General features: G+C 44.1%; 1 long non-coding RNA gene across 2 annotated transcripts in view; it reads left to right on the forward strand.

The window, feature by feature from the left end:
- The window catches only part of LOC125454771 (uncharacterized), a 111607-nt gene that overhangs the window by 10045 nt on the left and 76716 nt on the right, over positions 1-24846 (forward strand). The window contains exons 1-2 of one of the 2 annotated variants that reach the window (XR_007248091.2): positions 9859-10001; positions 12607-12783. This is a non-coding gene — a long non-coding RNA (uncharacterized LOC125454771). Of the gene's footprint in view, positions 1-9858; positions 10002-12606; positions 12784-24846 lie in introns of those variants that run through there. The other variant, XR_007248090.2, reaches the window with a different exon arrangement.

The raw sequence follows: 24846 nt of genomic DNA on the forward strand, positions 1-24846 counted from the left end.
GATTCAGGCCTATTGCAGGAACTCCCCTGGGTGTAAGATGGCAAATACATTCTTCTGATCAACAAGGCTTTCACTGAGCAATTGGCAGATGTCATCTACAGGAAGGATTCTACTCAGTCCAAGTACAACTAATGTGCAACCACCATAGCACTGCCTCTCATTGTGCACACAGCTTCTGGGAAGCAGTTACAATGACTACACACTAAGCCTATGCCAGGCAGCAGAGCTCTGTGCATTTTCTAAGATGGATATTGGGGTGACAAGGGCTACTCATTGAAGGGGTAGCATGGTGGCTCAGTGGTTAGCACTGCAGTCTCACAACGCCAGGGACCCAGGTTTGATTCCAGCCTTGGGTGACTGTCTACGTGAAGTTTGTACATTCTCCCCATGTCTGTGTGGGTTTCCTCCGGGTGCTCTGGTTTCCTCCCACAGACCAAAGATGTGAAGGTTAGGTGGATCGGCCATGATAAATTGCCCGTAGTGTTCAGGGGTGTGTGAGTTGTAGGGGGATGGGTCTGGGTGGGATGCTGCAAGGGACGGTGTGGACTTGTTGGGCCAAAGGGCCTGTTTCCACATTGTAGGGAATCTAATCTAATTAAGACCTGCCTACACTCATTTAACTACTACCGGCTACTAATGTATTTGAGGAAGTTGCGCACTGATGTAGAAGAGAGATACAAAACCCATCATGGTGTAACTTGAACAAGACATAGTGCTTCTGAAGACATGGTTTAGAGGCCTTGAGAGATCTGATGGAATCTTAGAGTCTTCACAAGCCAATGCTTCTGCACAAATGGAGTGTGCTGTGCCCTAAACAACTCGATGCTACAGAGGCAGAGTAATTAAACACTGAAGATATTGTTCAGCATGGTACCTCCTCCATTAATGAGGAATTCAAGCATAATGATGATGGTGACAGGCATGGTTCTGAGAGGAATTACAGGGATTTTGGGTAAAGCACCAAGAGATGATAACAAGAGGTTCACATGACCCTTACTAACAGATCTGTGCAATCCAATACAGTTTTAGAACACTGTGGGTTTGCTGCTGTCTCCATCATTAACCTTAGCACAAACTAATCTGAGTTACAGTGGATGCAATAGAAATTGCCTCAACCTCATGATGTGTTCCCACCCATCAAACACTTTGATGGAGCCAGCGTGCTCCCAAACTCCAAACAGTTCCCCAAAAAACATGAAAAGGATTCCAGTTTTGCCACATCAGAAATCTGATGGTTCTACAAGGATTTTCAAGCCTTCATGAATCTAAAACTTACAGTCTGTGTGGTCTGTGAATCCTGTATACAATCAGGTGTTCTTCTTTGGTTTCTGATGTGTGGTCTTATGTGGTGCTTACCCCATCGATCACAAATTTGGCTGAATTTGAGTCCAACTGGAGACGTTGCTGCCCCATGGCCTTTGTTAAACTTGGTCGTTGGTCTTTGGCTGTCTGAGGCCCGGAGGGTCCTTCCATGTTCAGGGCTGGTTGCAGTAGTGACAGCAATGGCCACTGCTGAGGCAGACACAAATCATGGTTCCTGGAGCAAGTAGGTTAACACAAAATATCACCGGGCTAAAGGGAACTCCTCTAGAAAAGTCATTGAGGCACTAGGACTGCTTTATTGTTGATTTCCTCCTCTTTATCTTATAAAACCTTCCCTTTTGCAATGCCACTGGGAGGCCATCCATATTTACTTTGGCCTATTTCTATGGAAATGCCCATCTCCTTGGCATGGGCAGCCAGTCCACTTCTATCAGCAAAATTTATAAAGTAGAGTCTAAAAGTATGCAGCGGACAGGGCACTCTTGCTATTTCCTAATGCTGAATTTTACTTCTTGTAGTGTTTATCCTACACAACCATTTTATAAGGGGCACATCCTGAACACTTACCATTCAATCTGGCTTCACTCTCAATCTCTCTGTAAAACTTTGTTCTATTTTTCTATCTCTGCCAATGTAACTGCATGGTGCACCTCCATCTAATTACATTTGGTATTCTTTGCACAAAATGCCACACTTAGGCCTGAGTTTTTTTGGCAACAAGAGAATATCAGACTTTTCCAGGATAACGCCAGAGCCTCAATTCAGAACACTTTGCTCCAAACCTGGCACTCAGCAAATTCATTGATAAGGGTCGAATGGGTCAGATAGTAATTTGTACATCTATAGTTATTGTGACCAACTGCACATGTATAAGGAACACTTTCCCTGGGTTTTCCAGTGGCATGCCTTATTTGGGAGTGACAATTCAGGCATTAGCTCTCCATGTTTCAGCACAATATGTGTACCTTCCCTCTATTTCTCCCCTGCATGTAACCTCTATTTACAACCAGATAAAGAAATATCGTGACTCCTCTCTTTGATAACACCTTTAGGTCAATTGCAACAAATTTTGTGTTTTTTTTGCACACAGCTTCTCTTAAAGTTACTACAAAGAAATTATGCAGAAAGTGAGGGAAGATTTATCTGGCACAGACAGGAAGCAAAGGCATTTTCAGTTTACAGTATTTTTCTAGGAACTTTTGAGCTCGGAAAATGAAAATGTCTGAGTGCCATAACTTAGGTCCTATTTTTAGAGAGAGAGAGGGAGAGAGAGAGGGAGAGAGACAGAGACTGTGTCTTCCAGTTCTTGATCACAAATTCATTTCCCTTGTCTATCCTCTGTCCTCATTTTGGTGGTGAAAAGGCAGTTGGAGATTATAGAAATAGTGCTGGTTGTGGTCAGAGAGAAATTTAAAGATAAGGAGCAAGATACAAGATTTAATGCATTGTTTAGTGAATTGTCTATGCATTTGAGAAAAATAAGGGTGATAGGGAGCTGGCCCTTTGTGCAGAATGGGAAATAGATAGTAGGAGTTTTGGATGTGTTGGAGTTGATGATCAATAGAAAATGGGAGGTTAACTGGAAGGTCTTCAGTGTAGTAGAATGTGTGCAAAGGTTTGTGCCTCGAGCAGCAGAATGGAGGTGAAGTAACAGTAGAGGGTGTGAGGCTGTTGAAGTGTTTTGGTTTGGTGTTTTGGTCTTGTGGAAGGTAGTTGCACCATTGGAAAGTTTTGGATCGAGGGACGGGACCACTTTTGATTAGGCTGAAGGGCTAGTTTAACAGAGTTTCTTTAAAAAGATGGAAAGTATGCTGATGCAGACACGGGGAGGTGTCTAGGCTATTATCTTGCTGGCAGCTGTACGACTTGTGGCACTGTGCGCAGTTCTGCGACTCAGTCAATGCCAGTACCGCCTTCAGCCAGGTCACATGACTGATAACACTAGGTGATGCATTGGCACCTATCCCAGTGGCCGTTCTGTGTTCATACTGACCACACGGACGTTTCCTACAGATTGCTGCATGTTGTTTCCCTGTTTAAGCTGACCCTCCCAGTGGAAAACTGACTCAAACAGACTGAACCGAATTTCATTTAAAACTGGGTGTCACGTCAGCCTGACTGACAAGTTAGCTTCAAATGACTCTCCTACATTTCACTGAGAAATGTTGAAGCATCTCCCCCTAGAGGCTAGTAATGGAATAAGCAGAAGTTGTTTTTTGCAACTGTAACAAGTAAGCTAGTTGTTAGCAGAGTTTTCACATCTCCTCATCCTTGTACTTTGTGCGTCTCCCTCATTTGGGGACATCTGACAGCAGGCACACCTCATACTGCCATTCAGTTTTCCTTTGTTTGGCATTTTCTCTTTCTTATAATGTATGTTCCGTTGCTCCCCTTCTGCTTTAATGTTTAGCAATTTAATGGCTCCCTTTTGATTTTACTTCTGCCTGCACCCTTATTTTTAGCTTTGCATCGCAGTTTTCCCTTCGCTCAAATATTGCTTACTTTGGATGATTCCCTTTGCCATTACATTGAATTTCCCTGTTAGTTTCATTCCTCTTTGCTTCAACCTTAAACTCTTTAGGTCTTCTCATTTTTAATCTACATCTGCCCGTACTATTTTAAAGAAATAAGTGAGAGTTACGGATATCTCTATCTTGTATTGTTCATTCCTAATTATTCTAAAGGCAGTTTTAGATTTCATTGGGCTTGGATGTGCATCAAATGATTTGGGGTACTTTTGATTTTGCTGAGAATATAAAATAGATAGAGGGGGGAGAAGTGGGGCTGGGGAAAGGTAGGTGGTGTAGGTGATAGTGATAATGGGAACTGCAGATGCTGGAGAATCTAAGATAATAAAGTGTGGAGCTGGATGAACACAGCAGACCCAGCAGCATCTCAGGAGCACAAAAGCTGACATTTCGGGCCTAAACCCTTCATCAGAGAGGGGGATGAGGAGAGGGTTCTGGAATAAACAGGGAGAGAGGGGGAGGCGGACCAAAGATGGAGAGAAAACAAGATAGGTGGAGAGGAGAGTATAGGTGGGGAGGTAGGGAGGGGATAGGTCAGTCCAGGGAAGATGGACAGGTCAAGGAGGTGGGATGAGGTTAGTAGGTAGGAAATGGAGGTGTGGCTTGGGGTGGGAGGAAGGGATGGGTGAGAGGAAGAACAGGTTTGGGAGGCAGAGTCAGGCTGGGCTGGTTTTGGGATGCAGTGGGGGGAGGGGACGAACTGGGCTGGTTTTGGGATGCGGTGGGGGAAGGGGAGATTTTAAAGCTTGTGAAGTCCACATTGATACCATTGGGCTGCAGGGTTCCCAAGCGGAATATGAGTTGCTGTTCCTGCAACCTTCGGGTGGCATCATTGTAGCACTGCAGGAGGCCCATGATGGACATGTCGTCTAAAGAATGGGAGGGGGAGTTGAAATGGTTCGCGACTGGGAGGTGCAGTTGTTTATTGCGAACCGAGCGGAGGTGTTCTGCAAATCGGTCCCCAAGCCTCCGCTTGGTTTCCCCAATGTAGAGGAAGCCACACCAGGTACACTGGATACAGTATACCACATTGGCAGATGAGCAGGTGAACCTCTGCTTAATATGGAAAGTCATCTTGGGGCCTGGGATAGGGGTGAGGGAGGAGGTGTGGGGGCAAGTGTAGCATTTCCTGCGGTTGCAGGGGAAGGTGCCGGGTGTGGTGGGGTTGGAGGGCAGTGTGGAGCAAACAAGGGAGTCACGGAGAGAGTGGCCTCTCTGGAAAGCAGATGAGGGTGGGGATGGAAAAATGTCTTGGGTGGTGGGGTCGGATTGTAGATGGCGGAAGTGTCGGAGGATGATGCGTTGTATCCGGAGGTTGGTAGGGTGGTGTGTGAGAATGAGGGGGATCCTCTTTGGGCGGTCGTGGCGGGGGCGGGGTGTGAGGGATGTGTAGCGGGAAATGCGGGAGATGCGGTCAAGGGCGTTCTCGACCACTGTGGGGGGACATTTGTGGTCCTTGAAGAACTTGGACATCTGGGATGTGTGGGAGTGGAATGCCTCATCGTGGGAGCAGATGCGGCGGAGGCGGAGGAATTGCTGGATACAGGTAGGAGGCAGTGGGGATTGGGTCAGTGGGAAGGATAGGCACATAGGTGGATAGAGAAGATGACAGGTTGTGTCAGGTCAAGGAGTTGGGGATGAGAGGGAGGTTTGGACATGGGATGAGGCACTGCCACAATGAAGCTACATGTAAACTGGAGGAGCAACACCTCATATTTTGCCTCGGGAACTTACAACCTGATGGCCTGAACATAGAATTCACCCATGTCCAACCCTCCCTCTCATTCTCGCCTCCTTAATCTGACACAACCTCTCCATCTTTTTCCCTACCTATCCGCCCACCCTTTCCACTGACCAATCCCATTCACTCCCTACCTGCACTCACCGATCATCATCCCACTAACATTCCCCAACCCCGCCCCTCCTCCCTCTATTTATTTCCCAGCTCCCTTCCTCTCCGCTGTTCCGATGAAAGTTCCCAACCCAAAACGTCAACTTTCCTGCTCTTCTGATCTGCTGTGTTCCTCCAGCTCCACACTGTGTTGACTCTGACTCTAACATCTGCAGTTCTTGCTAACTCTGAATATAAAGTAGGTGATCTTTGATAAATTACCTATGGTGTATATCTCCTGATTTCCACCAGGAATTTAATACAGCTGTTGTTTAAAAAGCTGCGACTTATGGAGCTCTCTATTTCATTTAATAATAGAAAATGGGTCTGATGCATATACATTTCCAATTGTATTTCCACTGAAGATAATGAAATAAAAATCAGGAGTGCTATTTAAGGGACAGCTGATCCCAAACTCCTTGCATTATATGATTAGACAATGTTAAAATTACCTAAGTTCTGAAGAAGCGTCCCCATAATGAAAACATCAACTCTGCTTTCATAGAACAATACAGTGCAGAACAGGCCCTTTGCCCCTCGATGTTGCATTTAAGCCCATCCTCCTACACAAATGGTGCCACATCTGCTGAGTTTCTCCAGCAATTTCTGTTTCTGTTTTAGAATTCAGAATTCTTAGTTTTATTAGAACTACCTGCATCGCGTTTAGACACTTTCTGCTCTTGTGTAAATGGTTGATGTGGTAAAGAATTACTTCTTTGGATGGAATTCAATGTTGGCAACTTGGATCTCACTGACTGGCTTTGAGAGCTCTGCATCACCTCCACTTGGGCTAAGTCTGCTGTAAGTATATGCCCATAAGCCACATAATTGGGCAGTGATGTACCATCCCCAGGTTTGGAAATATATCGTTGTTCCCTATCACTGAGTCAAAATCCTTGAACTCTAATCCTAATAACACTGTGGGTGTACACAGCTTCCATGGACTACAGAGCTTCAAGAAGGATGCTCATCACTAACTGCTGATGGGTAATAAGGAATGGACAATAAGTGATGGCCTTGACAGTGACGCCCACATTCTGTGAAAGAACAATAAAAAAAAGAATAACTTTAGGACATTAATTCCCCTTAGAGGGGTTCAATTAGTGGCCAGATGGAAAGCCATTCCACAAACCCTCCCACATCGGACTTAATCAGGTGAAAATGGTAAGGTAGCAGGATTCCTAGGTGACATCTTTCTGTTCAATTAAATACGAACATATCTGTACGTGAACATACGAAACAGGGGCAGAAGTAGGCCATTGGCCACTTGAGCTTGCTCTGCCACTTAGTAAGGTCATTGCTGATCTTTCTGTGTTTCAAATTCCACATTTTCATCTAACCCTGATCACCTTTAATTCCCTTGCCTTACAAGAATCTGTGTACCTTTATCTTTAAAACATTGAATGACCCTACACCACCGTCATCTGAAACAGAAAATATCAAAACCAACTAGAGAAAATAATTCTCCTCATCTCTAGTCTAAGAGGGCCACTCCTAATTTTAAAAAAGTGCCTCCTATTTCTGGGCTTTTAGAAATGAAGGGTGCAAAATATGGCTTGTTTGCCCTTGAATGCCACATTCTTGGAGAATCCTGATCATCTCTGAATGGCCAGAACAAATACAAGCACAGGGAGACAGCAAGAACTGCAGATGTGTGGAGCCAGAGTTAACACAGTGTGGAGCTGGAGGAACTTAGTAGGCCAGGCAGCATCAGAGGAGCAGGAAAGTTGACATTTCAGGCTGGGATCCTTCTTCAGAAATTTTCAGAATTTCAGAAACATGTATTCCTCCAGCTTCATACCATGTAATGTCTACAGGCGTTCAGGCCACCCATCAATGATGATCTTTCATTGACTCCCCACAGTGTGGAAACAGGTCCTTTGGGCCAACAAGTCCACACCGACCTTCAGAGCATCCCACCTAGACCCGTCCCCCTAGAACTGAACTAATCTACACATCCCTGTGCACTACGGGCAATTTAGTATGACCAATCTATCCAGCCTGCACATCTTTGGACTGTGGGAGGGAACCAGAGCACCCGGAGGAAACTCGCACAGACACAGGGAGAATGTGCAAACTCCACACAGACAGTCGCCCGAGGGTGGAATTGAACCTGGGTCCCAGGTGCTGTGAGGCTGCAGTGCTAACCACTGAGCCACCATTTCCACCCATCTTCCTGAGCTGGCACAGCCGGTCATTGTCTGACAGGGTTGACTGAAACTGCTCTGCTCCTCTTTAACTGAAATGTGTCAAATCAATATCATAACCTGGAATCTCAGGTATAGAAACTGATGGATTTGTGAATCATATTAATTTACAGATGTGGGCATGCCAGTGGATTGGTGATAGAGGGTCCATGTATTGTATTCATGTGAAAGATTTCAGGTGTCTGTCCTGAGAGATTTGTGTTGGCATTTAAGATGGATAATGTCATGGGACGTCAGATCCATCATAGTAAGTGAGGAGATTAAACTGTGCTGTGCCAGTTTCCTGAGTACAACTCTTAAAGAATTTGCACTTGAGCTAGTGTAAATCTTGGCATTTAGTGTATGCTTTCCATTTCTTTTGGGATATCTCACTTGAATGGAGGTAACGGCATTCCCATTTCTGACACCATCAGTGTAGTATGTCAGCTTTACCACACGTACTGTCTGACTGTGTCTGCAAATCACAGCATTGCAGTTAACTCTATTGACGTGATTGCATGGAGAGTGGAACCTGGAAGGTTTCTTTGGCATAGTTCCTTGGTTGGCCTTTCTTCACCTGCTGCTGTGGAACACTGTGTTATGCTTTGGAATTCTTGAGGCGATTGAGACTACTTAGACATTTTTGCCCAATATCCTCTTGTAGACATTAACTTGCATATGCCGTGAAATGGTGGCTATTGTTTTTTGAGTCAAGCCACATCCCTTACAAGATTAGGACGTGCCACTCTGCTTGTTGATGGTTGCACTAGTTGTTTCAGAGTCAAACATATGTAGGTGCTGCTGGCCTATAATTGCTTCAAACATCTGTCCTTCTTCTAGCAGTTGTGATAGGACCTGTGGGAATTGCATGTTTATTTTTAATGTTAGTTGCTTGAAACTTTGATTTCTGCAATTAAGTTAGAAATTGGTGGTGTTTTCCCTGTCTGAAATTATTGATGAACTTGTAAATATTTCTGTAACCATGGTGATTTCGTTTACAACAGATTTGGAAGCCTGGACCTACAGTGAATGAGGGTTTGTGCATTAATGGATTTTTGTTTATTTTAGATTATTTGCCACCCAGTAAGATGCACAATGTGGCCTCAAGGATTTATTGGAGAGTTTTGGGATTTTTTTTAGGCTGACAGGAGGCATCCTTGGCTCAGTTAGAAAATGTTAAGTTTCCCTTGTTTTTGGGCCTGGAAAGACCATGGCTGTATACAGCAATGATCCTGAGTAGAGAAGGTTAAAGTGAGTTAGGTCATTGGAGCGAAGACCAAATAAAACCCAGAGATGGTTATTTAATGTATTATGCTCCAGGAAGAAGCTATTGCAGTTCTAGTTTAAAAAGGTGTTTCCTAAATTCTTAAACTTACTGGTGTAACATGCAGGGACAATGATTTGAGTATTAATATGAAAGCTGCATTTGCTGACATTGGCACATGTGCACAACCTGACACTTTAAATCACATAAGCACATATTTTTAGATGATATAGCAAGTGGTCAGGCTGCACTGAGAGATTGGGACCAGTGGAGGGGATGATTGGAATGGGGTTAGGGGAGATTAGGATTGGGGATGGGGGAAATTACAACCAGAGGATGTTGTAAGGATGGAGAGAGAAATTATAATTGTAAGGAAAGGTCTGGAGATTGGGATCCAGGAGAAGGCCAGTGCCTGGGGAAGCATGGTCGGGAGACAGTGGAGAGAGATTATATTTGTCATACACCCCCAGCTTCTGGGCCTTCTTCATCCCCGACTCCAAGGGATTCCTCCCATTTCACATACCCTCTTCCTACCACTGAAGCCCTGTGCAAAATTGTACACACTTCCCTGCACATGTGCAGTAATACATTTGTGCATGACACTTTAAGGCTACATTTTGATTCAGTGTTTCCCTGCCAGTGAGCAGACATGTTAAGTTGTCCACAGTTGTCGGTGTCAGCAAACACCGTCTAATGTGAATAGTGTTTTGAGCATTGTTTCAAGGTATTTGGGGGACTATGCAAAAGCTGATTCATTTCTCTTCAATTTAAAAAGGACTGCTTTGGAATTAATGGCATTATTTTTTACTGTGAGTTTAAAACTTTTCAATATATAAGTAGATAGTTTGGATTGGTTTGTTTTATTGACAATCCTTTGTGATAAACGTTTGCTTTATTTTTAAAGCAAAATCCACAGCATTGCATGCTTACGGTTCAGTAAGAGGTCAGTTTGTTAAAATAAAAACAAAATAAAATATGATCCATCAAGCCAATTTCCTGACTGGGATAAGACTTGCCCAATAATAACATCTGTTGAGATCATTATGTATTAACAATATATTCTTTCTGTTTGCTCAGAAGTAATTTTAGGAAAGATTTGATGGTTTTAGAAACAAGGACCAGTTCCATGTCTTTGTGTCAACATTTGCTTATAAACTGGTCAATTGTTTTATCTGAATGTTAGCAGCATGACCCGAACACTAGCCTGTCTATTCTGAAATTCACTCAAGTGTTCTATCTTCTAGATTTGAAAATAATCGTCAGGTTCTTTGTGGTCATTGTTAGAATTATTGCAATGATTTCATGCTTCTTAACCTTTCAGTGCCCGAGTAAGTCGAAGTTGGTCTGCCTGCTGTCCTTTTTCAGTTATCTGCTGATCCAGGAACTAATGATTGATTATTCTTTTTGTCATTAATGGGAGTTCTGACAGAATATGAAGTGTCTCAATCCATAGCTAGATGATTGCAATCCATCTTCGTCTTGTAACTTAAATGTTTTTATAAATTGTTGTTGCTCTCCATTTAAGAATTATAGAGTTGTAATTACAGCTTTTTACCCATATATGGTAGTCACATCAAATATAGAGTAATTGGATATTTTTATTTGTGCAGTGACTTTGGAAAATGTAAGTGTCAAAATCAATCATCTATGGACCCAAGTATGTAGAAATCCACTGTCCTTTTGTGTTTTTTAAAAAATTTCTCCAGTTGGATTTTGGAGCAATGTTCTTTCAATGGCACTTAAATGTGCCTTTTTAAAATTGGTTCAGGAGCAGCCTCTCATTTTTTTTTACAAAGATAAGGAGAGAGGTAGGGTGCTCACAGCGCTTCAATACAGGTTGTAGTCTTTTGATTTTGTTGTAATTATTCAGTTTTGGTTGTAGTTGTAACTTCAGCCCTGATCTTGGACAGATCAAAGGTCAACTGTTAGAAAAAAATGACTTTCCATAACTGCTACCTTTTCAGCCTAACTGCCACTGATTAACATTTAGCATCTATTCACTACCATTTTGTGGTTCTATATGTTAGCCCACATAATATATTACAGGTAGTTGAGTTCTTTGTGATTTAACCTGAAGTTTATTTCCAGCACTAATTATCCACAAGGTTATGACATCACAGATTTACAGACAGAGTCTGGGTCCTGTACCTTACACGTACACAGTGATAATTGATTACACTGACTCCATTATGTAGGGAGTGTAACTGTCGGAAAGGTATTGTACCTAGGCACTGAAATGTCATGTTGTAGAGTCATGTAACTGTCTGAAAGGCACAGGCTGGCCTAATCTAGAATTGGTGCTGCAATATAACTGGAAAAGATCTTTGAGTACTGAGAATAAATTAGGATGTCGAGTAGAACTGGAGTCTCCAGATTAGTCCTGTCAGATGTGACAATACCAGCGACTGTGAGAAGTACAGTCAAACTAGCATTCGTATCAAGTGCTGCTAAAAGCATTTCTTACAGGGAAATTTAAACTGCAATTACTACTTACATACATGGGATTCAAAACATTCTAGGAAGTGGGATTATCTTACAATCTAGGTGTTTGACTCACTCTGCACAAAGGTTCCTTACACATGAGGTGACTGCAAACAGCCAGTACAGCGCTGCTGACTTAGTTTCATTGCTGTCCATCGTGTCTTGCATCCAAAGTTGCCATTGCTATGAAAATAAGCTGTCAACACCTTACACCATCACAGTGTGGTACAAAGACAGTATTGTGGGATATTTTACAATGAATGTAAATTGTTGTGACGTAAACTTTGGGGAATGGGAGGCAACTGTAGTATGCACATGAATTATAAATTCCACACGCACTTCTTTCTCCCTTTTCTGTGGCTGATTTTGTTTTGACAATAGTTTTAAATGGGCAACATGGATCAGCTGATTGGAATACACCTTTCTTGATCTTCATTTGTTTTGATATGTTTGGATTCAGTTCAGTGGATTAGTGCTTGCAGCAAGTAGCAGCTTTAGGTTCTGAGTCCAGGCAATGAGTATCCCAAACTACACTGCCTGTCTCCCTCCATTAGCTCCTCCTGCCCAATGTCTCAGAGCCCTGTCCTTTTAGCATCTTGAGTTCAATCTTTTTTCAACCTAACACCCCATTTATATTGTCAGCCACCAGAGTCTGACACTCTGACACCATTCCACTGACAGGGCCTGACTCAATTGTAGCTTCTCTCTCCCTAAAACCTGGCATTCAGGACAAGTGTTGGAAATGGAATAAGAACTAGTGACCAGACAAAAAGCAGCAACAGAACCTTACGTTTGTGTGATATCTGAGACCATACATATTAATTGGTGGAGGTCCTGTGGAATTAGGTAATTTCTGAAATGTTGTCCAGGAAATACTAATTTATCAAAACTGCTTTAAAATCCCAGAGCTCATCTTTTTCTTTATTCATTCAGGGGATGTGGCAATCACCGGAGACACCGGTACTTATTACTCATCACTAAATGCTCTTGAGAAGGCAGTGTTGAGCTGCAGCTTTGAATCACTGCAATTTTGTTTGGCCGAGGTACACTCACAATGCCATTAACGCATGAATACTGGGACTTCCATCGAAAGGCACCAACATCACTGTGGTAAGTGACTAGGATGGCAAATTGCAACCTGTATTGTTCCCATGTATCTGCTGCCCTCCTGCTTTGGGAGGATAGTGGTTGTGTTTTCTCTAAGGTGTTTTCTAAGAAGCCTTGGTGAATTTCTGGACCATATGTTCTCGATAGTACACACTGTTGCTACTGGTCGTGATAAGAATGAATGTTTGTGGATGTAATGCCAATCAAGTTTACTGCTTTGTCCTGGATAGTGTCTTGAGTGTTGTTGGAGCTGCACCATTGAGGCAAGTGGGGAATATGCCTTCACACTCCTGGCTTGTCGATGATGGACTTGCTCTTGTAGCTATATTATTTTTAAGGATTGTTCAGTTCAGTTTCTTGTCAATAGTGTTGACAGGGAGATTCAGTGATGGTGAAACCATTGAATATCTCTCTTCTTAGAGATGCTCATTGCCTGGCACTTGTATGGCACGATTGTCACTTGTCAGCCCAATCCTGGATATTGCCCTGATTTTGCTGTAATTGGACATTCACTATTTCATTATCTCAGGAGTAATGAATGTGCTAAACTTGGTGTAATCATTAGCAAACATACCCATTATAATGGTGACTAGGTCATTGATGAAGCAGCAGAAGATGGTCGGGCCTAGGACACTACACTGAGGAACATCTGTCGAGAAGTCATGGAGCTGGGGTGACTGGACTACAACTGCCACAGTCAACTTCCTACGTGCCAGGTATGACTACATTCCATGGACAGCTTTCGTCTTGATTTCTGTTGGCTCCAGTTTTTCTCGGGCTCCTTGAAGCCCAGTTTGCTCAATGTGATATTGATGTCATCTCAGCTCTGGAAATCAGCCGTTTGGTCCGTTTTGGAACCCAAGGCAGTGATGAGCTTAGGAGTGGAACACAAACTGTGTCTCAGTAAGCAGGTTTAAGCTAAGCTGGTGGTACTTTAAACTACTGTCATTTTACATGTAATCAAAAGTAGACAAAGTGCCTGTAATTGGTTGGGTTGGATTTATCCTTTTTGTGAATAAGACATACCTGGGCAACTTTCCATGTTGTGCGTTCAGTGCTAGCATTATAGCTGTATAGGAACAACTTGTTAAGGGACATAGCACGTTTTGAAACACAAATCTTCAGTGCTACTGCTGCAATGTTGTCAGGGCCCATAGTGTCCAGTGCCATCAGTGTTTTCTTAACATCATGTGGAGTGACTTAAAATGGCTATAGACTGGACTCTGTGATTCTGGGGACTTCTGGAGGAGATGGCATGAATCATTCACCTGGCATTTCTGGCCAAATATTGTTACAAATGCTTCAGCTTTATCTTTTGTATTGATCTTCTGTGCTTCTCCATCATTGGCAATTGGGATATTTGTTGTGTGTCTTCCTTCAGCGAGTTGATGAATTGCCCATTGCTGTTCACCACGCACGTGGCTGGACCACAGAGCCTACATCTGATCGGTTGGCTGTAGATTCCCTCATCATTTGCTGCTTATACTGTTTGGCACACAAGTAGTCCCGTGTCGTAGCTTCGACACCTCATTCTTAAATATGCCTGAAGCTGCTCCTGAAATGTCCTCGTGAACGCTTCATTGAATCAGGGCTGATTCCCTGGCTTGATTGTAATGGTAGAGTGGGGTATGTGACAGGTTACAGATTGTGCTGGAGTACAATTCTGCTGTTTGCTGATGGGACACAGTGCTTCGCGGATGCCCAGTACTGAGTTGCTTTACTTCAATGCTTCCTCCAAATAATGCTCTCAAATGCAGTGGAGGAAGGGGTCACTGCGCAGCAGTTAGGGTAGAAACACGGGGACACCTTTCCCCATCAACGGTCATCCCTGACACCATTCCAAACTCAGGCATTTTAAGACTAACTGATGAAGGGTCTAGGCCTGAAACGTCAGCTTTTGTGCTCCTGAGATGCTGCTTGGCCTGCTGTGTTCATCCAGCTCCACACTTTGTTATCTTAAGACCAACTGTAGCTCCTACGTTCTATCCTGGCTTCCTCATCCAGCATAGGCCAACTATATTTTGAGAAAAGATAGTTAGAACAATAACTTTTTGTTTATATGTTTTTATTACTTTGAAAAGGTTTGAATTTTTTTCCCCGTGGCATGGGTATTCATTGAGAAAGTACTGCTACAATTTTAATTGGAAATTCAGGTATCCAGCAGCAGAGGGCGCTGAAAGACAAGACTATGCACTGACTGTCCTGGAAGTATGCAAATATACAATTCAGCCCAAGTGACTTGTTCATGTGCAAGCTAGGAAGAAGCTGTTCTTTTAGTTATTTTAATCATAGCATTTTGCAAAGATTGAAATTTAGCATTTAGGTAAAGTACAAGACAGTTCAATTTCTTTCAACACAGTGTATGCAGCACTCTAAGAGCCCTTTTTATACCATATGATCTCAATGTCCATTTACATTTCACGCTAGACATTCACTGGTGTGAGCAAGCCGAAGGCTCTTTAATGCCTTGGTGAACTCTGGCAGGAAGGCCTTGGTCAGTCGCCTATCTCCATTGACCTTTAGTGGTAGCTGCTCCGGGAAGAGAAAACCAAGAAAACTTGTGAATGACACACAAACTGGTTCGACTCGTTTTACGTGAAATCTCAAAATGGAGCTCCAGTACAATCAGTATGTCAAGATAACAGGAACTGCAGATGCTGGAGAATCTGAGATAACCAGACGTGGAGCTGGATGAACACAGCAGGCCAAGCAGCATCCGAGGAGCAGGAAAGCTGACCTTTGGGTCTGGACCCTTTCTCAGGAGGGTCCTTTTTTTGAAGAAAGTTGCAGACCCAAAACATTAGCTTTCCTGCTCCTCTGATGCTGCCTAGCCTGCTGTGTTCGTCCAGCTCCACACCTATTATTACAATCAGTACATTCATCGCTAAGGATGATTGTTTTTACTGATTTCTCTCTTGGGTTGGGGGTGTAGGTAGAATAGCACATACTGATACTTGATGTTTATACTCAGCTTGGAGTAGCCACACACAATGGCGGCCATCAGGGTGAGGGTAGAGTTCAATGTATTTCCCCTTCTTATCGAGAAATTGGCCAACTATGGCCCTGCCTCCTATCTCCAGGTGACTTAAAAGATTCTTGGGTGCCAGCATTGGTGCAGAAATGGGGCACCATACCTGTGCCCTCAAGTCCCCCCCATTCAGTTAGGAAGTATCTGTTGTCATTAGTTGAAATGTCAATAACTAAGGCATGATTTTAAAGTGAAAGGGTTAGCGGGAATTTGAGCAATATTTTTCACCCAGTGGGTGTTGGGAATGTGGAATGCGCTGCCTGGGAGGGAGTAAAGCGGAAAACCTCACAACCTTTAAAAAGTATGGGCATGAGCACTTGAAATATTATAACATTGAAGGCTAAGGGTCAAGTGCTGGAAATTGGGATTAGTGTGGTTAGGCTGGCTGAAGGGCCTGTTCTGTGTTGTGTGACTCTATGATTCTATGACAAATATCCACAATCACGAGAGTCCACCCTTTCTTTGACCTTGGCTATCTGCTACTTCTAGTTTTTCGGAGTCTGCCCCAATGTCTCTGAACAATATCCCCAGCACCATCAACAACTCGATGTGATAGTGAAGGCGATAAAGGACCAATTTTCCCAGGTTCATGAGAACACGGTCCCACCCTCCTTTTATGAAGGATTAAGTAGTTATGGGCCTTGTAGAGCCAAAGGCAGTCCCAACGTAAACATGTCAAATATGCCAGGGCCAACATTGAGGAAGATCTCTTACTTTTCACAGGGATTTTGGTGGGCAGCTTTAGCTAATGTACCAACATTCCTTTGGGATCACTGTGGAATGTTGATGACCCAAGTATTGTAGGAGAGTGGCGGTGGAAGAAAATATTCTCTATACTGAAGCTTAATGAAAGCTGTACAGAACATCTGGAAGTCTCCCAAAATTGACTCTTGTAAAACATGGTAATAAAGTGTGAAGCTAGATGAACACAGCAGGCCAGCAGCATCTCAGGAGCACAAAAGCTGACGTTTCGGGCCTAGACCCTTCATCAGAGAGGTGGCTGTAGGCCCGAAATGCCAGCTTTTGTGCTCCTGAGATGCTGCTTGGCCTGCTGTGTTCATCCAGCTTCACACTTTATTATTTTGGATTCTCCAGCATCTGCAGTTCCCATTATCACTCTTGTAAAACATGCTTTGTTATGTTTATCCATTTACTCCAATGTCTTTTGACATATTTTCCACTTGTGTGAATGGATGTTATCTTGCATGGATAGGCTCCAAGGTGACTATTTGTGTCACAACACTTTGGTGTTGTGTGAAGCAAAAAGCCTCATCCTCATCTTGACTGCTTCTCCTGTCCAGTGTGTTTCAGTGGCTCAGAAAATGAACACCTGATCCATTATCATAGCATAATATGCAGATAGCTTTCATCAACCTACTTAGATATGTCATGTCACTCCTCTGGAGTAGGTGAGACTTGAACCTAAGTCTTCTGGCCCCGAGGAAGGGGCATAACTACTGTATCACAAGATCCTCAATGGCATAGCATGCAATCTCCTGGAAAACATTGGCAGTATTGAGCTGGCCACTCATGGAAGCATCCATGGAAAGGAGCAGAGCCAATATTTGGCTCAATGGTTGATAACCCTTCAAAATGAAGACCACTTCATTTTGAAACATCAAGCCCTCAGATAGCTAATATAAATGGACATGGTTCACAATACACAGTAAGAACTGCAGAGGGAGCTCTTACCTTACATAAGCAGCTTATTTCTTTCTCTCAGACTGATTATGGAGGCTGATTGAAGCATTCAAAATGGAATTTGATAATGGCCTGAGAGGGAAGAATGTACAGGGCTCCGTGAGCTTGTAACGAGTGGCACTGGGTAAATTGCTTCAATGCCATTCTATGAATCTGTGATTAGCATTTTTTTTTGCTGAACCATTTCCGGGTGATTTATTTCTCCCTTGGGGAACCTCCATGCTCAGGCCCTGTTTAAGGCACGTCTGTCCTCTATGTTTGCTCATAGTTGGTGAACGATGAATGCCACTCATTGATCCGACTCTGTAAGCTGTGCTTTTCCATGTCCAGCCCAATTCAGCCAGGTTTTGCTGTCTCTGAGAATAATTCAGTAGTAATTGTCAAAATCCTTCGCCCAGAAGTCAGAGGCTTGCTGTGTGTAGATATATATAAATCAGTGCATGTGGGTTCAAATTAAAACATGTTATGTCTACCTTTAACTCTTATTAGTTCACTGTCCTTTAATTAGAATACTTGGGAAGCATGGAAGCACATTTTGAAACTGGGGCTTTTCTTCAGTAAGTGATTGACAATAACTCTACAGCATGTAAGAAGCTGTTTTTTTAAAAATTCCAGAATTTTCATAGAATCATAAAATCCCCAGGGAGAGGCTGCGTGGTCTATTAAATCTACACGAATCCTCTGAAGAGCATCTCACCCAGACCCAGCCTTCTAATCTATCCCTGTAACCTTGCATTTCCCACGGCTAATTCACCTCGCCTGCACAACCCTGGACTCTACAGGCAACTTAGCACGGCCAATCCGACTACCTCGCACACCTTTGGACTGTGGGAGGAAACCAGAGCCCCTGGAGGAAACCCACACAGATATGGAGAGAGTGTGCAAACTAAACGTAGGCAGGCACCCAAGGTTGGGTCTCTGGAGCTGTGAAGCAGCAGTGCTAACTGCTGAACCACTGTGCCGCCCCCTCCTCTTTTTCCTCCTCTTTTCTCAAAGGCTTGGGCTGAGGCCCAGTTAGTGTGTGTTGCCAGCAGCCTTCTGAAATCTTGGCGAGAAGCCCATTCTTCATGTACTGATTGCAGCTGAAGTTGGAGCCTGCAGGAAGCACTGCTCAGGAAAACAAGTCTTTTTCTGCTTGTTAGCTTAAATGAACAGAAAATCAGATGCTTCAGGCTTACAATTTCCAGATCAATTCCCTCTGAGAGTGACAATTGCGAATGACAACATTGGTTCTCCCTTAAGCCCAGACAGTGAAGAGTGTATAGGTTAGGGTAAAGCTGCTGCAGTCCCAGAGGGCTGCTCTGTCAACTGATGGTGGCTTAATCTGAACTGTATCACACCTCAGGTGAGGGGAGAGGTTGAGAAGGAGAATGCTTTGTGGTAACTTCAGCCAGTGGGGGATTTGAGCCCACACCAACAGCCTCACACTGCATTCATAAACCAGCTTTTCAGCCAACTGAGGCTAATCAACCCTTGCTAAAGGTATATTGAAAGTCTGATTCATTTCTTACTGGCAGCTACATGCATGCACTTTCCAGTACTGAATTGTCACTGTAAGCAGGAAACCTGCTCAATTTCCATGCCTCCTCGCGCGCTATGTACCACTGAGGGCCGTTAGTAACTTTCTGTCAAAATTGTTGGAGTCAGCGCAGACCAGGGATTAAACCTGGGCAGAGTCTTTACTCACTTGCTTCAGAGGAGCATAAAACTGTGTCTTTTGTTGTATACTAGATTTGTCTTTTTGTTTGGTATAATTGACTGTATCAGGACATTGTAGGGTATTAAATAGGTTCCGATTAGCAGTTTAAGCATCTAGCTTTGATTAAAAAAAAACTGGAAGTACTCAGCATGTTGAGAAGCATTTATAAAGAGGCTCCTAATTTGTATTTCATGCTTTTGACAGAGCCATGCCCACTGGGAGATTCGGTTGTGTCATGTGTGTGATTATCTGACAACTTAAGTGAATGCTCAGAAAATCAAAACACAAAGGGGTGCATATCAAGAAAATTACTTTTGCTGGATAATTTCAGCTTTACCTATTTATAGGTTTCCAACCTTCGCAGTTTTTTTCTCTTCATAAACATTTCACTGAGCTACTGGAAAAGCCAACCATCATTCGGAAAATAAATATGTTCCAGCAGCATAAATTATAACGTTCAGGGTAATTCGTTCCCTTAATGTTTTGTTTGCTGCTTTTCTTTTTTATTGAACACCTTCAAACCTTCCCATGTCTTGCACCAGACCACAGACAAAGAAACGTGGAGGTGGCTCCCTGCCAGTCTGCTGCCAGTGCTGTCTTCTATCTGGTGCCAGGAGGTGTGGGAAATATTGCCTGGAGTGGCTCTCCCTCTGATTTCCTCCCTATACTTTAGGAGGAGTGCAAGCCTGTACTTGGCACCTTCTCCTGGCAATGAGCCCGAGGCTGGAACGTCGACTTATGAGTAATTACATGTCTGAGCCCATATCCTACCCCTCCTTGAGGCACCATATTGGAGATTGAATATACTATGATTCCCTGCCACAAGGTCAGAGCTTTGGAAACAGTGAGGTTTTGTTTTCTTTAAAGGGAAATAGAACCGCAGTTTGCAACTCAGTGAAGAATTAGCGCAGAGGTTTTTGTTTTGTTTTTCAGTTATGCAATAACTTCTTAATCAAACAAGGTTTGAATGGTAAACAAAACAGAGGCTGATGGGAAAACTCAGCAGGACTGGCAGCATCTGTGGAGAGAAATCAGAGTTCATGTTTCGGGTCCGGTGATGGTAGCTAGCAAAAAGTTGTTTTTTATGCTGAAGATAGGGTGGGGAAAGGGAGTAAGGGGTAAAAGATAGATTAGATTCCCTACAGTGTGGAAACAGGCCCTTCGGCCCAACAAGTCCACACCACCCCTTGAAGCGTCCCACCCAGACCCATCCCCCTTTAACCCACACACCCCTGAACACTACGGGCAATTTAGCATGGCCAATGCACCTAGCCTGCACATCTTTCGACTGTGGGAGGAAACTGGAGCACCCAGAGGAAACCCACGCAGACACGGGGAGAATGTGCAAACTCCACACAGACAGTTGCCCGAGGCTGGAATCGAACCCGGGTCCCTGGCGCTGTGAGGCTGCAGTGCTAACCACTGAGCTACCGTGAAGCCACATAGATGGAGATAGAGCCTAAAGAGAGAAAAAAAACAATTAGACAGACAAAGGAGTGAATAATGATCAGCCTAGGAGAATGAATAGCTGTGAATGGGGACTGTTAGTGGCTAATAATTAGTCATGTGTAAAAGCAGACCATGTGATAACAAGTGTGTGGGGATTGGGGTAGGGACATGGGAGAAGGTGCTCAAGTCTTGAAATTATTGAACTCAATATTGAGTCCTTAAGGCTATAGAGTTCTCATGCAGAAAATGAGATACTGCTATTCTGGTTAACACAGAACTTCACTGGAGCACTGCAGCAAGCCAGACACAGAGATGTGGGACAGGGAACAGGGTGGTACGTTAAAGTGGCAGGCAATCGGAAGTTCAGGGTCTTTTTTTGAGAGCAGAATGTAGATGTTCTGCGAACCGTTCACACCGTCTACGCTTCGTTTCCCCAACATAGAGGAGACTACATTGTGAGCGGCAAATGCAGTAGGACTAGGTTCTGGGAAGAGCAGCTGAAGTGTTGCTTCACCTGGAAGCTATGTTTGGGCCCTTGGATAGTGGGAAGGGAGGAGGTAAATGGGCAGGTGTTACACATTTGCCAGTTGCAGGGGAAGGTGCTGTGGGGCTGTGGGGTGTTTTGGGGATAAAGGAACAGTAGACCAGGATGTCCCGGCGGTAACAGCCCCTGTGGAAGGCGGACAAGGGAGGGGAGGGGAATAGGCGTCTGGTGGTGGCATCTCACTGGAGGTGGAAGAAATGGCAGCTGATGATCTTCTGGATGTGAATGCTGGTGGGATGGTAGATAATGAAAAAGTGTCCCAATCGCTGCTGTGGCAGATGGGTTGGACCTGGCTGAGGGCCCTGTCAATTATGATGCTGGGGAATCCTCTGTTGAGGACAAATGTGGACATTTTGGAGGCTTCCTTGTTGAAATTGGCCTCATACGAACAAAGGCAGCAGAGATGGAGGAACTGGGCGAATGCAATAGAGTCTTCACAGGACATACGGAGTGAGAATGTATAATCAAGGTAACTGTGAGAGTCAGTGGGTTTGTAATGGATATTAGTGGCCAGTCTATCCCCAGAAATGGAAACAGCAATGTTGAGGAAGGGAAGGGAGCAGTCAGAGATAGAACAGGTGAAAGTGAGGGCAGGGTGGAAATTGGAAGCGAAGCTGATGAAGTTTTCCAGTTCTGGACGAGAGATGGAAGCAGCACTAATGATATCATCAAAGTATGGAAGAAAGAGTTGTGTGTGGGGGCCAGAATAGAACTGGAACAAGGAACGTTCCGCATAGCCCATGAAGAGACAGGTATAACTTGGGCCCGTGTGGGTACCCGTGGCCACCCTGCTGACCTGAAGAAAGTGAGAGGAGTTAAAAGAGAGATTGTTCAAATTGAAGATGAACTTGGCCAGGCAGAGGAGGATGGTGGTGGATGGGATGGGTCAGACCATTTTTCTAAGAAGAAGCAGAGAGCTCTGAGACTATCCTGGTTGGGCGGATGGATGTGTAAAGAGATTGCATGTCCATGGTAAAGAGGAAGCGGCTGCAGGCTGCAAATTGGAAATTGTGAAACTGACGTAAAGATTAGATTAGATTCCCTACAGTGTGGAAACAGGCCCTTCGGCCCAACAAGTCCACACCGCCCTTTGGACCATCCCACCCAGACCCATCCCCCTATAACCCACACACCCCTGAACACTACAGGCAATTTAGCATGGCCGATCCAACTAGCCTGCACATCTTTAGACTGTGGGAGGAAACTGGAGCATCCAGAGGAAACCCACGCGTAAAGCGTCAGAAGCATCACAGATATGAGTGGGAAGGGACTGGACCAGGGCAGAGATGACTGAGTCAGGGTAGGAAGAGATGAGTTCTGTGGGGCAAGAGCAAGCAGAAACAATGGGTCTGCCTGGACAGTCCTGTTTGTGGAGTTTGGGAAGGAGGTAGAAGCGAATTATGTGGAGTTGTGAGACCATGAGCTTGGAGAAAGTGAGGGGGAGATCATCAGATGAAGAAGGTTAGCGACCGTTGTGGACACAATAGTTTGGTTGTCCATTTTGTGACCATGGGCCAGGGGAAGATACCTGAGAGCTGGCACTCAGCCTGACAACAACAGCGCCACCCTTGGTTGTAGGCATAATTACAAAGTTAGGGTTGGATCTGAGAACGCAGGTTGCCGTCAGTTCCCAGGAGGATAGTTGGAGTGGGTAAGGTGGGGGCGGCGGGGGGGTGGGGGGGGGGGGTGGTGGTGGCAGAGAAATTGACGTGACCAATGTCATGTTGATAGTTCTCATTGAATAGGTCAAGTGCAGGTAATAGCCCAGAGGGAGGGCTCCAGGTAACAGGAGAGTGTTGGAAGTGGGTAAAGAGGTCTGTGGGACAGGGAGAGGACTCTTGTCCAAAGAAGTAGACATGGAGATGAAGGCGACAGAAGTAGAGTTCAACACTGTGTCATGCCCGAAATTCATTGAGGTGGGGCCACAGAGGGATAAAACTATTGGTTCCAGTGGAAATGTGAGGTCCAGGGGAATTGCACATGTTTGCTAAGGAGTGTAATTTGCAAGACATTGGAAATGAAATGAATGAGATTGTTCTCTTCTTTGGATATGACATACTAGGTAGAGCCCTTATCTCTGAACCAAACCTATGCATTCAAGTCTCACAGTAGGGCTTGATGTTGTGTCCATAATGCGATAAAACATAGAGTCATAAAGATGTACAGCATGGAAACAGACCCTTCAGTCCAACTCGACCATGCTAACCAGCTGTCCTAAATAAGTCAAGTCCCATTTGTCAGCATTTGGCCCACATCGCTCTAAACCCTTCCTATTCATATACCCATCCAGATGCCATTTAAATGTTGTAATTGTACCAGCCTCCACCACTTCCTCTGGTAAATCATTTCATACACTTTGTATGAAAAAACTGCCCCTTAGGTCCCTTTTAATTGTTTTCTCTCTCACCCCAAACCGATACCCTCCAGTTTGGACTCCCCCACCCCAGGGTAAAGACCTTGTCTATCTACCCTATCCATGCCCGTCATGATTTTATAAACCTCTATAAGGTGACCCTCAGTCTCTGAAGCTCAAGGGAATATAGCCTCACTCCAGGAGACAGTAAGGACTGCAGATGCTGGAAGCCAGAGTTAGTAAATATGGAGCTGGAAAGGTACAGCAGGTCAGAAATCATCCGAGGAGCAGGGAAGTCAACGTTTCAAGCCAAAACCTGATGAAAGGTTTTGGCCCAAAACATCAATTTCCCCGCTGCTTGGCTGCTGTCTGACCTGCTGTGCTTTTCCAGCTCCACATTTATTGACTATAGCCCCAGTCTATTCAGCCTCTCCTTGTAACTCAAACCCTCCAACTCTGGAAACATACTTGTAAATTTTTTCTGAACCCTTTCAAGTTTCACACATCCTTCCAACAGCAGGGAGACCAGAATTGCATGCAGTAATCTAATAGTGGCCAAACGAATGTCCAAACATGTTGACCTTCGACTTATAAAGCCTTACAATTTACACCAATAGCAGGAGGTAAGAATAGGAAAGATTCCTTGTCAGCCATGCTGGAAAGAAATAAGAGCCTGTACGTATTCAAAAGGAGGATTGCCCATGATAAAGTATTGCTCTTATGTCCAGGAAGCTGCAGGTTAGGTGGGTTAGTCATGGTTAAAAACCCCATTGGGGTTACGGGGTTGGGGTGGAGGGTTGGATCAGATTGGCATGCTCTTTGGAGGGTCAGTGCAAACTCGATGAGTTGAATGGTCTCTTTCTACACTGTAGAGATTCTATGATTCTATCTGCAGCGCCAGGCAAGGATTTACATGCCTGTATGTTGCTATGGCAAATTGGACTCTTTGGTGGAGGAAGTTGTGCTGTGGTTGGTTCCATTGGCTGGACAGATTTTTAAAAAAAAATATTTATGAGATGATGACATTGTGGCTAGGCAGCATTTATTGCCCATTCCAGAGGGCAGTTAAGAATCAACCACATCTGCTGTGAGTCTGGAGTCACATGTAAGCCAGACCAGGTAAGGATGGCAGTTCCCTTCCCTAAAGGATATTAGTGAACCAGACTGATGTCAATGGCAGGGTTTTCAGTCTCTATTCCAGCATTGAAATTTTTACTTGTCCATAGGATATGGCATTGTTGGTTGAACCAGCATTTATTGCCCATTTTCTAATTGTTCCCTGGTCTAAGTAG

Source organism: Stegostoma tigrinum, chromosome 9, assembly GCF_030684315.1.
Source record: "Stegostoma tigrinum isolate sSteTig4 chromosome 9, sSteTig4.hap1, whole genome shotgun sequence".
NCBI classification, from domain to species: Eukaryota; Metazoa; Chordata; class Chondrichthyes; order Orectolobiformes; family Stegostomatidae; genus Stegostoma; species Stegostoma tigrinum.